Source organism: Corvus cornix, chromosome 7 (assembly GCF_000738735.6).
Source record: "Corvus cornix cornix isolate S_Up_H32 chromosome 7, ASM73873v5, whole genome shotgun sequence".
NCBI classification, from domain to species: domain Eukaryota; kingdom Metazoa; phylum Chordata; class Aves; order Passeriformes; family Corvidae; genus Corvus; species Corvus cornix.
In genome coordinates this window covers 3255001-3267146 of record NC_046337.1, presented here as the reverse complement: position 1 = coordinate 3267146, position 12146 = coordinate 3255001, and the positions used below count along the sequence as shown (strand labels likewise).

The following is a 12146-nucleotide window of genomic DNA, read 5'->3' as shown; positions in this document are numbered from 1 at the left end:
TAAAAGATTCTAATAATAGCAAGTATTTTACATTTAGGATTATGATGGAAGATACCATCATTAACCTTAGCCCTAGGACTTGTTCTAACACCATTAACATCCTGACCTAGAGCTTAACACCATCCTATTTTCCTGGGTTGGTGAAATACTTGGCTTTGTCTTAAATTTTCCTTTTTTTTTTTTTTTTTTCTTATTACAAAACGCAAGTCGAACAGTTTGTGTTTGTTTAATGTTTTAAGGTCTTTCTCTTTTGATGTTTCTCCTTTGGGATAAGAAGCTTATGATGAGAGAGGGGGAACAGTAGTCATCGTTTTCAGGTTTAGGCGAGGGATATTTAAATGCGGGAGGTTTAGCTAGGTGGCCTATTTCTGCTGCAGATCAATGGTGTTGAGGGCTTGACTGCCCTTTGTACTTGGAAAATCTCTTGCTAGATGTGTGAAGTCAGGAACACAAAGCTGTACATGGACAGCAAAGCAACTTGCTTCATATTAAAATATCCTCTGTGATTTTTGTTCCCAAAAGGGCTGATTTGGGGTTGACAAACTATGGGTTTTGGAGCCAAGCCAGCGTTTTGAGTGGGGTACACTTCACTTCTGCTCTTTGCTTAATTTGGGGGTTAAAAGCTGAGCCCAGACTCAGAGTCCATCTGCTTCAGTGCTAGAGCTTCTGTCTGCTTTTGAGGGGTAAGAAAGTTGAGGAGGGGGGTGCATGTGTGAGGCCTTTGTGAAGGGGAGCAGGGAAGCCATAGTTGGGTAAAGCAGTGCATTCAACGCTGATTTCTACAGCATTTCTCATGTAGCATTTCTGATAAAAACATATTTTATTATTGGTTCTGTCATACGGTACTAGTAGGTAAAGCAAGTAGTTTAAGAGAAGGCTGTGTAATTTATGCTCTGTCAATATTTCAGCATTTCAAACCAGCAAATTTAAGAGCTTTATTCACACTGATATCAAGAAAATTTAGGTCATAGTGACCCTCTCGTACTTTTCCACTGATTACTGGGTTTGCCATAACAGGATGTATGTCTCCTTCTGGCAGAAGGTGCTAGGACTTCTTGAATGGCACCAAATGCCAAGATTTTATTCCCATGTAGTGTGACAGAGCAGCACAGTGTCCTTTCCTCCTCCTCTCTGGCAAACAGTAGCTCAGAGATAAAAGCCACTCTCACAAGTTAAACCCATCACACCCAATATACTCAGTTTTGTCCCATGTTACCTGTCATGGGCCATGTTCACAACTGCTTGATTCAATCTAACTCAAGTTTTGTTTGGAGCAGTATGAGTTCACCGAGGTTAAGAACCTGGCTCTGCACGGTGTCCTTTGGTTGGTCTCTAGGAATTGCTACAAAGATTTTTGTTAACCTCAAAATTACTGGCCACAAAGTTTGGGCTTTCTTTTTGTTGATGCTGACCCACTTCTCCCCATCTTGTGAGTACAGTGATGATGGGCAGTGGAGCAGAATAATTACTCTCCAGGCATATAATGCTGTGAATAATTTGTACTTTAAACTCGATCCTGCATAGGGAGGATATAAAAGGAATTTTAATACGCAAATCATCTTTAATGGATATTGTCAAAAAATAGTGAGAACTCAACTCCTCCCCCATATTCCTATTCCATTTACAAAGTGTATGAGAAATTACAGTCTTAATAAACACAGAAAAGTGACAAATTGTTGCAGCATGAAGTGAACGATGATGTATGGATACCACAAATCCTTAATTAGGTGGGTTTTATTTAAAGTTGACATAACTTACATTTTCCTAATTAATTTTTTACCTGTTCAAAGAACTTGATCTCTTTTCCAGTTGAAAGGACATGTTACTTAGCTGTTACTTTTTTTTTTTCCTTAAGAAAAAGAGAGAGTCCTAAAATAATATGAGGTACATTATTTTTTATATGCAGTGGTAACGGATTTGCACTTTTAATTTGGCTGTGTTAAATGTTATGGAAGAAGCAGGTCACATGAGGGTGAACTGTCTTTATTGTTATCCTAATATCTTTAAAGGGAGACATTCAAGCCATACTAATTTGTGTGATAATAACACCCTCATCTGGGCGGTCCCAAGCCAAGGAAATCACTTCATCTCATTCAGCCTTTTGCTGAGTTATATTACATGTATTACCATGCATTAGCAGGCTATGTAAATTTGCTGTCCTTTGAATGACAGTTTATTATGGTGGCACCTCATAGGTAGAGTCATGCAGGCATCTTAAAGCAGGTTTTCCTCTTCAAAATATGCATCTTTTTTGAATTCGAAAAGCAGAAAGTAATTATTTGAAAATGGCAATTCTTCCACTTGGGGGGAAAGCTGTCAGTTGCTATTAAGAGGGCTCCAAAGGTCTGTGACAATCGGTTTTGTTTTCCAAGTCGAGCTCTGTTTCGAGTTGGTCTCAGTCGCAGATCCTGTGTGGTGGTTTGGCTTCCCTGAGCGAAGGGAATTGGGCAAGTGAGGAAATTCGGTTGCTGGAGCCATTTTGGCCCAGTCTCTGCATGATGGTGTATTTTCTCCTGCATGGCTCCATCCTTGCAAGTGTGTGCTCATGGTGTATATGAAGTCAAGCCACTGAAATTTCCCTGCAAAGTCCATCTGAGCAAGGCTTTTTCCAGGTGCTGCTTCCTAATGTGTGGTGGGAGGGAAATGGAGCAATGGTAATGGGCAGCATGTTGGTTCTTCTGCTTGGGTGACTGGAGAGGATGTCTGCCCAGAAATACCTGTAATCCAGTTAAATGTGGCATCCTTGGAAGTCTACTACAGCAGCTGTATTTCTGACAAAGCATTTCCACCCGGCTTAGTAGGGCTTGCTCATAAACTGAATTATTATGAGATGAAGACACCTTATTTTATTTGGTTTGTGATGTTTTTGGTATTTAAACCAAACACACTCTCCCAGGGAAGGTGCAGTGCCTGAAAAATTGTATTTATATATGAAAATGATAAAACCAAGTCAAGAAACACTGACCATTGGATGAACTTCCTAGGGGTGTTATGATCTGGTTTGTAGGAGGCATATTCATTGTCCGTTGCATTTCTTCATGGCAAGGATGGTGAGGCCCGGGCACAGGGTGCCCAGAGAAGCTGGGGCTGCCCCTGGATCCCTGGAAGTGTCCAAGGCTGGGCTGGATGGGATTTGAAGCAACCTGGGATAGCGGAAGATGTCCCTGCCCATGGCAGGGGGTGGGACTGGATGAGCTTTGGTGTCCCTTCCAAACCCACTGGAAAGCATTTTAGGGTTCTATGAAGTTGTAGATTTTGAAGCCCCCGTGCTGTGCAAGGAACTGCTCCATCACTCTGTGCAGGGATAGTGATGTAGTGGGGCTTCCGAGGGACAGAAGCTCCTGCCCACACAGCAGCAAAAGCCAAGTTTCTGGTGTTCTAAAAGGAACGTTCTAAGCTTTTCCTGTTTTGGTGTTTGGCTTTGGTTTTTCATCTTTTTAAATAGTGAAACAAAACTCGCTGTCTCACAAGTGCCTGACCCAAGTGTGTAAGTGCAGAGGAAGCAGAGGATAAGCCAGTCATGCCCTGCTTTACTCTGCTGTGCCTCATGGGTTTCACAGCTCTGTCTGGCTCCTCTATGCATGTGTGTGTGGTAGCAAAAAGTCTACGAATGAGCTATGGATGGAGCATTTGCCTCTTGAATTTTTGTGCTTTTGTTGATTTGTCACATAAATGTTATATAAATGTAGCTTTCTATGTGTTAATATTACATACTGTTGAGGTGCTTGCAGTCCCCTCAGCATTCAGAAGGACTATTTAAAAATTAACTAAAAAGCAGGTTCCACCATTTTATGGCATTACCTGGTTTAACGTGAGCACATGAATTATTAACTGTCTGTCTTGTTAAGTACCAGATCAGTGCCTTTTGCTGTAGATGGGGAGAAAAAAGCATGCAATGTAGGAATACTCTGTAAAGCAGTAGTAAAATAAAATAATAATTTTAAAAATTTCAAAAAGTGAATGTGAAGTGTGGGCCTTGTCTGGTTTTTTGAGAGATAGAGGGACCTTTCTCCAAACTATTCCCCCCAAAATGAGTTATCATTGCCAAGATGCTCATCAAATAATAGTCATAGAAGTTTGCATGTTTCCAAACTTATTTGGATGATGAGAAATTTGAGCTGAATAATTTATGTAGAGCAAATGCTGTGAAGGTCTGTGAACTGGATTTCTGACCTATCTGTAGAAATCATTTAATCCCAGCATGGTCCACTGACAGTGGTTAGAACTGCCTGTGCAAACAGCTACGGTGCTCATCACATCAACTCCCTCAAACAGAGGTGAGGGGCTCAGCTTTCCCATCAGATGGTGCCTGGAAAACAGAGGTCTATCTCTATTCCAAGGAAAGCATTCTCCTTTAAAATCTACAAGGTGAAGCAGTCTCTTTATTCTTTTTTTATTGCCACTCACTGTTGTAGCAGTAATCAGCCTCAAAGTGAAGAAACAAAAGGATACTGGAATCTGTTTATAACCAGACTGCTTCTTAGGTTCAAATTGTCTCTATATCATGAATGAATGTAGGTCTGTCACAAAACTACTGTAGTCCAGTACTGGAGGTGGGCAAGTCTAGTGGTTTATGACTGGCAAAGTCCTTGATATGTACTGGAAAACACTGGGCATTTCTACTTTTTTCATGATACTTGGAAATAGAGGAACCAGGGGGATGATAAGTTTCTGCTTTCTGAAAATGAAGTGCCAGCATCATTCCAGGAAGCCAAATATGCTTTAAGATTTTGAAAAGCTGAGTTAAAAAGTCCTGTCTCTACATGCTGGTATTGGTACATTTGACCTGAGCAAATATTAACTAAAGAGCTGTTGGAGTAGTGGAGTTCAGAGGTAAATGAAAAGTGTTCCTGGAGGGTCATTCCCTGTCACTCCTCAGTTCAGCCACTGTCCTCTTCCTTTCTTCTGCTCACCAAGCACTTGCACTGATCAGTGCCTGTGCACAAAAATGCCTGGAGAATTGATACTCCCCCTGTCCTCAATATTACTTACTTGGGTTTCTCTCTTGTCATATCATCACTTCTCTCTACCCCATCCTTCCCTTTCTTTTCATTGTTTTTAATTTTTTTAAGATTTTCTTAGACTGCCAGCTCTGGTGGAAATGGTCGCTTCTTCCTCCTGTGCTGTTTAGAAATCACATGGAGCCAAAAATTTGCAAGATTTGCTTATCAGCTACCTAGGAGATGGGAGAGCAGCTGGGCTTTTTTGTGAAAGGCAAGAAAAAAAGTGAAGTCAAAGTATTAACTCCTTTCTCCATTATATAGATATGGTATTAGCTGTGATTTTTTAAAATGTATTTTCTTTTATTGAGTTTTGGGGCTTTTTTCCCTCCAGGCTTTTTCCCTGTTCTAACCCATGATTTTCTTGTGAAGAAGATTCATTTTTCTTTTTCCCTAATTTTTCTTGACCTATGGCTCATGAATGGGGCTCCTGATTGTCCAGCTGATTTTCAACCTTTGTGAGTGTGCAGCAATACTTTGTTCCCAGTGATCCAGATTAAACAAGGCCATTCTCTATCCTCACGTGAAGTTCTGGGTTTAAATCACACCACATAAAATCTACTTCTCAGCAAAATCTTCAGGCTGCAGCGGTGCATGACTGCAAACTCCCACAGAGGACCGAAGCGTCCCACAAATTGTGGCAAATTTCCCACAAACTCCTGCAAATTGCAACAAAATTCATGGGAAAAGAGACAGGAAATGGTTTTCCCTGCCTGGGGAGAACTGTTGTAGAGGTCTGACCTGCATGTTCTCACAAAAGTTGGAGGGGAAAAAATACATTTTTAATGTTGCACTATGGAATATCTTTTTCCTATTTCCTATTTAGGGGGAAAGCACTAAAAGTTTAGCATATGTTTTAGTTGTTTATTTTTCACTGGTGTGATACAGCCACAGGTACATGTAATAGTGCAGCAAAATACAGGGATCCTTGATAACATGGCTGCTTCTGATCATACACTTCTGTTTTACCTGCAACTTGTCGACTCCCCAAAGTGGCACTACTTGAACCACTGCCATTTCAAATATTAGTAGAAAGCCACATATTCTTTCATGCTTCAGTTATAAAGGGAGTACATAAATTATTTAATTGGGAGTAAGTATTGCATTAATATATTTACACTTCTAATGCATTTGCAGAAGCATGCTCCTCCCTAGTGAGAATAATAAAACACTGGTGTAAAGTTGCACCGGAGACACAACTGCGGATTGCAAGGAGTTCTACGCAGGGAAGCAGCCCCTTTTCATCCTCTTCTAGAAGGTGGTTGCTGCATTTTCAGAGCAAGATACAGCTGCCTGCTGTACCCTTGCTGGAGCTCTGCCAGAGCCTCCTTTTCCCTCAAGAAACATGTGGTTGTTATACATCCGTCTATTTTGCCTCGCTGCTGCCTTCATCTCAAGGGCAACTGCTCTCTGCAGATCACTTGTACCCTCCCAAACAGAGTTTGGTATAATGGCCCCATGGATGCCATGTGTCTTAATCTGATTGCCAATGTCAACTCAAAGGAATGTGTTCCCCTGAAAGTCTTCTAATTTAAGTGCACCGAGGCTTTTGCACTAGTCTGGTTAACTAGCACCCAGGCTTGTGATCTGCTTAGGCTTATGTTTCACAGGTACAGCTAGAATTCTGAAATATTTTAAACCATATGCCTGTTTGCCTCAAAGAAGAGGCTCTGTTTTTTAAATTTCGTTTAATCCTTTCTGGTTTTACACTTTAAAGCAATGGATTTTCAGCTGCTGCAAAAGCATTGAAGTTAGAGTCCAGATTAACCACAGACTTCAAGAATAGTATCAACTCTGAAAGTGGTTTTGAATGGGATGTGGGTGTTTACTAGGAACGTTCTGCTGCACAGAACCCACTTTTGGGTTGGATAGGGTCCGTGTTAATAAAGGAGTGAGCCAAAGGGATCAGGGAATACAGTAGGTTCATGTGTATCCAGTGCCTGTGGTCACAGTTTAGTTGCCAGAACAGAAATGCAAATAGGAAATGGCCACCCTGAAGAGAGATAAGGTGTGCTGTCCATACTTTTCCATGGAGCCAGTAGAGCTACCTGGCAGGGTTATGTGAGTGTGGGCAGAGTGACACCTTTCTGATGTGCTTTCCCACCTTCCTGTGGTTGCAGCTCAGGGATTTCCAGAGATAAGGAGATGTATAAAGATATACCTTTACGGATATGTTGAGCCACTCCTGGCACAAGGCTTTGGTGAAAAGGACCTGGTTACATGTGTTTCATCAGGAAATGTTTCTTAGATCTAGGTTAGAGGTTTGGATCAAAGTTGGGAAAGGGGAGGTTGAGGGACAGGGTTGGTGCAGCCAGGTTTGGTGTCCTGACCCAGTCCTGTGGGAATGGCACCCATCACTGTGCTCTGTGCTTTTGCTGCTGTGGGTTTGCAGAACTGCTCTGGCAGAATTTAGAGAAGGCTGTTCATTTTCTCTTATACTTTCTCCTACATTTCTTGTTTTGTTCTTTACTTTCTTTGTGGCCAGACCTGGACAGGTAAATAAGGAACATGCTTCAAGAGTGCTGCAGGAAAATTTCTCCACATTTAGTTTGTACTCCAGGTAGAATAAACTCATCTTCCAGACTGAACTCCACCATATTTTTCTTTTCTAAGTCAGTGCTCATGAGAAACCAAGGCAAAACCATGCTGAGTGTGGATTCACTGATGGTCAGAGACCACAGACTTTCTCTTGCTGCCCTGACCTAGACTTGTGTTATTGACCAAGCCCTGAGCAACCTGGTCTAGTGGAAGGTCTTCCTGCCCCTGGCAGGGGATTGGAATGAGAAGAGCTTAAAGTGCCTTCCAAACCAAGTCTTTCTGTGATTCTGTGAAAGTGCATCTATGTTAGTACTTAAACAGTGAGGGGACCTGCCAACAGATCTTGGCAATCTTATTGCTCGCGTTATTTTGATCACACCCATATAGCACCAAAAAGTACATGCATTTACTAAAAATATTAACGAAAACTCTAAAAAAACCTAAAACAAATTAAGCCAAGCAAACCCTCTCTCTCAAGCCTGAAGTTCAGTGGAGACATTTCTGATGCTTTCTTTTTAATAGAATAAAGATGTGCACCGAAGTGCAACTGGATTTATGACAGAATGGCCCTCTGTCCATTTAGTGTTTCTAGGAGAGCAGCAGCCTTCGGCATGCTCTTCCCAGCTTCCTGAAAGGTGTTGCAGCTCTGCCTCAGAGGTCTTGTATCCAGGATAACAGTGATTTACCTTATTTACTCGAAGCTGACCTACCCTTTAGTATACTGCTCCTTCACTTAGTCAGCTCAACGGGTGCCAGATATTGTTCTCCTGCAGGAAGTTCTTCCTGGAATTTTGCAGCAAACCAAAGGCTGAGACAGTGGGAAAATGAAAATAAGGTCAACTTTCCCTTAGGATTAGAGAATAGAAGAAATACACTGACACCATTTGAGACCTCTTTTGCAGAAAAATAGAAGCCACAAATAGAGCCAGATTACACAAACTGATTCCAGTACGTAACTAGTTCTTACCATTCCTTTTTTTTTTCCTAAGATGAATTTCACCCAACCTGTGTTTAAAGGAAAGAGTAAAATGATTTATATCTAGTAAAAATTTATTCAGAGATTCTGGTCTGATTTTTAGTATGTAGAAATAGTAATATGTACAGAGTATTACTCAATACAATAAAGAATTTGCAAAATCAAGGGCACAGCAGACAGCTTGCGTAAGGCAGAGTAGCATTATTTATTTGTGCTAAGAATTGCACTTTTAGTCCAACTTCAAATAAGCAAATACTGCTGGCAGGTCTTAGCTAACACTCTCCTGGCTGTCCAGGGAAAATGTGAGGCATCCCTGAGAAGTCCTGTAGTTCGAGCCACGCTGAGCATACATCAGTGACAGGGTGAAGGCATAAATATATTTTTTGGATATTTATAGTTCCTCTCACCCCGCTTGGCCCCTGTTTCCAGAAATTATGTATCATGGTTTTTGATAAAACAGAAGATAGAAGCAGTGAGGAAAAAGAAGTCGTCCACATTTCCTAGGAATTGTTGCTGAGCGTCAGTTTGTCAAACACGTCTCCTCTTCACATCTATCTTCACTTTCTCAAAGAGGGCCTGGAGAAAGCTTTGAGTCTGCTTTTTAAGATACAGAGGTTACTGACAAATTGCAGACTGGTGATAAAGAAAGAAGATGATGAGGAGGAGGACAGGAATACTGCAGAGTTTGGGCAATAAAAAGAGACAGAGCTGAAAAGTTACCAAGGAATGTTGCAGAGAAACAAAGGATGTGGTCTTGGGGTCTCCAGGGAGCACAGTTATTTTATTATATTCTGTTCCTATTATCACTTTTGTTTTGTTCTAGGGAGATTTTCAGCAACTTAAGGAATATATTTTGGGGCCAGCTATCCCTCAGATGCGTGCACACAACTCCTCTTGAATTCCATTGGAGTTATTTGTGAGCAACGGAAGGCAAAATGTGACCTTTGGTAGACAATTTCTGTAACCAGTTTGTAGTGTAAATATATGCACACAAAATTTAAAGTATCCAAAAGCGACTGCTTTAACCTCTCATTAACATGAAAGGCTCTGAAACTGATGGGGATGTATTACTTATATTTTTACTCAGTAACTCAGATTTTGAGGCTCTTTCTATCCCTTATGTGTCATAATCATAACTTTTTTTTTTTATTTTTTATTTTTTTATTCGCTGAACCAGCAAGCACACACAGTCCCTGTAAAACAGCCACTAGATCCCCTGTCAGGTACCGTTTCCATTTTACGGCAAATTTCCTGTTTTATGGATTCTTTTCTTAAAAAACTCTTCCTGGTATTCTCCAAAGAATATGAACTTTCTTCTAAAATGTATGAAGTTGCTGCCCTGTAAATCACATTTAGTTTTAGTCCTGAGCTAGTCTTTATTTTTGATCTCAACAACTGTTATTACTCTTTAAATGTTTTATTTCTATTTTGCATGTTTCTTAGTAGAGCTGTAATTTTGGAGTCTTCTTAAAAATACGTATTTTATGGTGTTAATCTAATTATTTAGATGTTCTTCAGATATGAGAATAAATCTTATTTCTAGACCCCTCTCTCTGCTCAGGCTGTAGTTAAAACACATGTACAGGATATCACAATTTGAAGTGTGCAAGACATTTGTGTTTTAATTAAAATCTTAGAGGGGAAACTTGTTCACATGGATTACTAGCTGGATTTTTAACGGGTTGTATAAATGGTGACAAATTACATCTTTGTATTCAGGGAGAGTGTGGAGTTACTTGGTGAAAATCACTACATATGTTAAATCTTTTCAACGTCTGCTATAAATATTGAAGATATGTGGGTATGAAATTATATGAGCACAAACGACCCAAGAGTGATTAAAATATTTGATCTGCTTCTGTTTGCTGCAAAAAGGAAAAAATCTGATTTTCAGACTGTCTTTAAAAGAAAAAAAAGTGAGGCGAAGAGAAGTAACTTCCTCTTACAGCGTCAATGTTTGTGGTGAAATAGGGCAGGGCAGATAAGGTTCAAAGCAGTTGAGGGAAATCCTTGCAAACCCCGAAGGGCAGCACTTGGTTCATACCCTGATTTCAGTGGTTAGGTACCTGAGACACTTTCCCTGTAAGCACATGGATTTATCCCAGTGATTTTTGTGTATATTTATTCTCTACATCTGCCTTATGTACGCGTTAATTTTATGCAAGAATCTGCCTTGCTGAAAATACTTAGAATTTTCCTCCTCAAATAAGAGATGCTGCTGAAGGTGGTTCTTGCAGGTGATGTGCTAAAGTTTTGGGGCTGTGAAGGTCTGTGATGTCTTACTCACATGAACTAGAGCACTGGAGGACTCTGTTTTTTCCACCAAAAAAATTATTGCCTGTCTGTGTGCTTGGTGCAGCCAGAGAAATTAAGACTGCTGGCAAGAAAGTGACTTTTCAAAAAAATTGAGAGTTTTTAAATTCAGTGGAATCTGCAGAGGACACTGCGTAATTATTGGTGAACCTCTCACGCTCGGAAAAGTACCCTAATATGTCTGTCTTGAGTACAAGTGCTCATCTTCAAAAATGACACCTCTATTAAATTAACTTGTTTCTGCCAGCCTCTTGTTTGCTTAGGGCTGCTTTCACTGTTCCATAAAATGCCAATAATGGAGATGACTTACGTCATTTCCTTTGACATGTGCTCTTTGATGTGTTTTTATCCCATATGTACAAGAAAGGATTAAGGTCTTGTGATTAGCTCAAAAGACTTGAGTTTTGCCTTTTGCTTGCAAGTACTTATGACTTCCAGCTTCAATGGCACTGGATATTTTTGGAGGTAATTTGAAGGGAAAAGCAGCAGCAGATACCTGCTTGCTGGGAATCAGTTTAGGTGCATAAGTGTACATGTACCTATAGATGTAAGTTTGTATATATTTACAACACATAAATATACAATCTGCTTTTAGTTTGTCTAGCAAGGTGGTTGTGATATTAAATTAGTAAATGTCCTTAAAGACTAATTTAATGCCTACAAAGCTGTTAAAGGTCTTCAAACAAAAAAGTGAGATCACCCTTCTTGAAGGAAATGGACATTAGTTTCATTTCTAGGCATAAGCTCAATAAGAGTTTCCACTGGTAAACTTTTATGGGACTTGTTCCCAGGGCTTTTGGACATCTTTAGGCAGCAAATCTCTATAGCTTTAGCTCACTCTTGAATAATTCTTACTGTAGCGAAGTGCTGTATGCCCCATGTGTGGAGTTACCTGTGTGTACATGGAAATTTACTTTGCTTATAATACATTATTTTTCTAATTTCATTCTGGTCTCTCAGCTTCTTCAGACTTCCCCTGGTCTGATGGAGTGCTTTTAGTGAGGACTAAAACTTAAGACAGTGCTTTGCCTGTGCCCTAAAAAAATCTTGGGTGGTGGTAGTGACATATCCTTAAATATCAAATGAAAATTCAACATGAACAATCTTTTCTTATTCATTTAAGCAACCTCATCTTGAGGGTAAAGGTGTTTGCCAAAATATGGATAAAGGTTTCATGCCACAGGCAATGGAGGGAGGGCTGCAGCCTCCAGTGTACACCCTGGATGCACACAGGGATTAGAGCAAAGAAGTTTTTGACTGTAGGAGGCACTGAATTAATCCCAACACCAAAGGAATCTCCCCAGTTTGCTCTCTCTTTT

The 12146-nt window shown here is 40.3% G+C and overlaps 1 long non-coding RNA gene across 1 annotated transcript in view; it reads left to right on the top strand.

Moving 5' to 3' along the window:
- LOC120410273 overlaps positions 1-12146 on the top strand; it is a 70528-nt gene that overhangs the window by 58110 nt on the left and 272 nt on the right. The gene's annotated exons all lie outside the window — the stretch shown is intronic.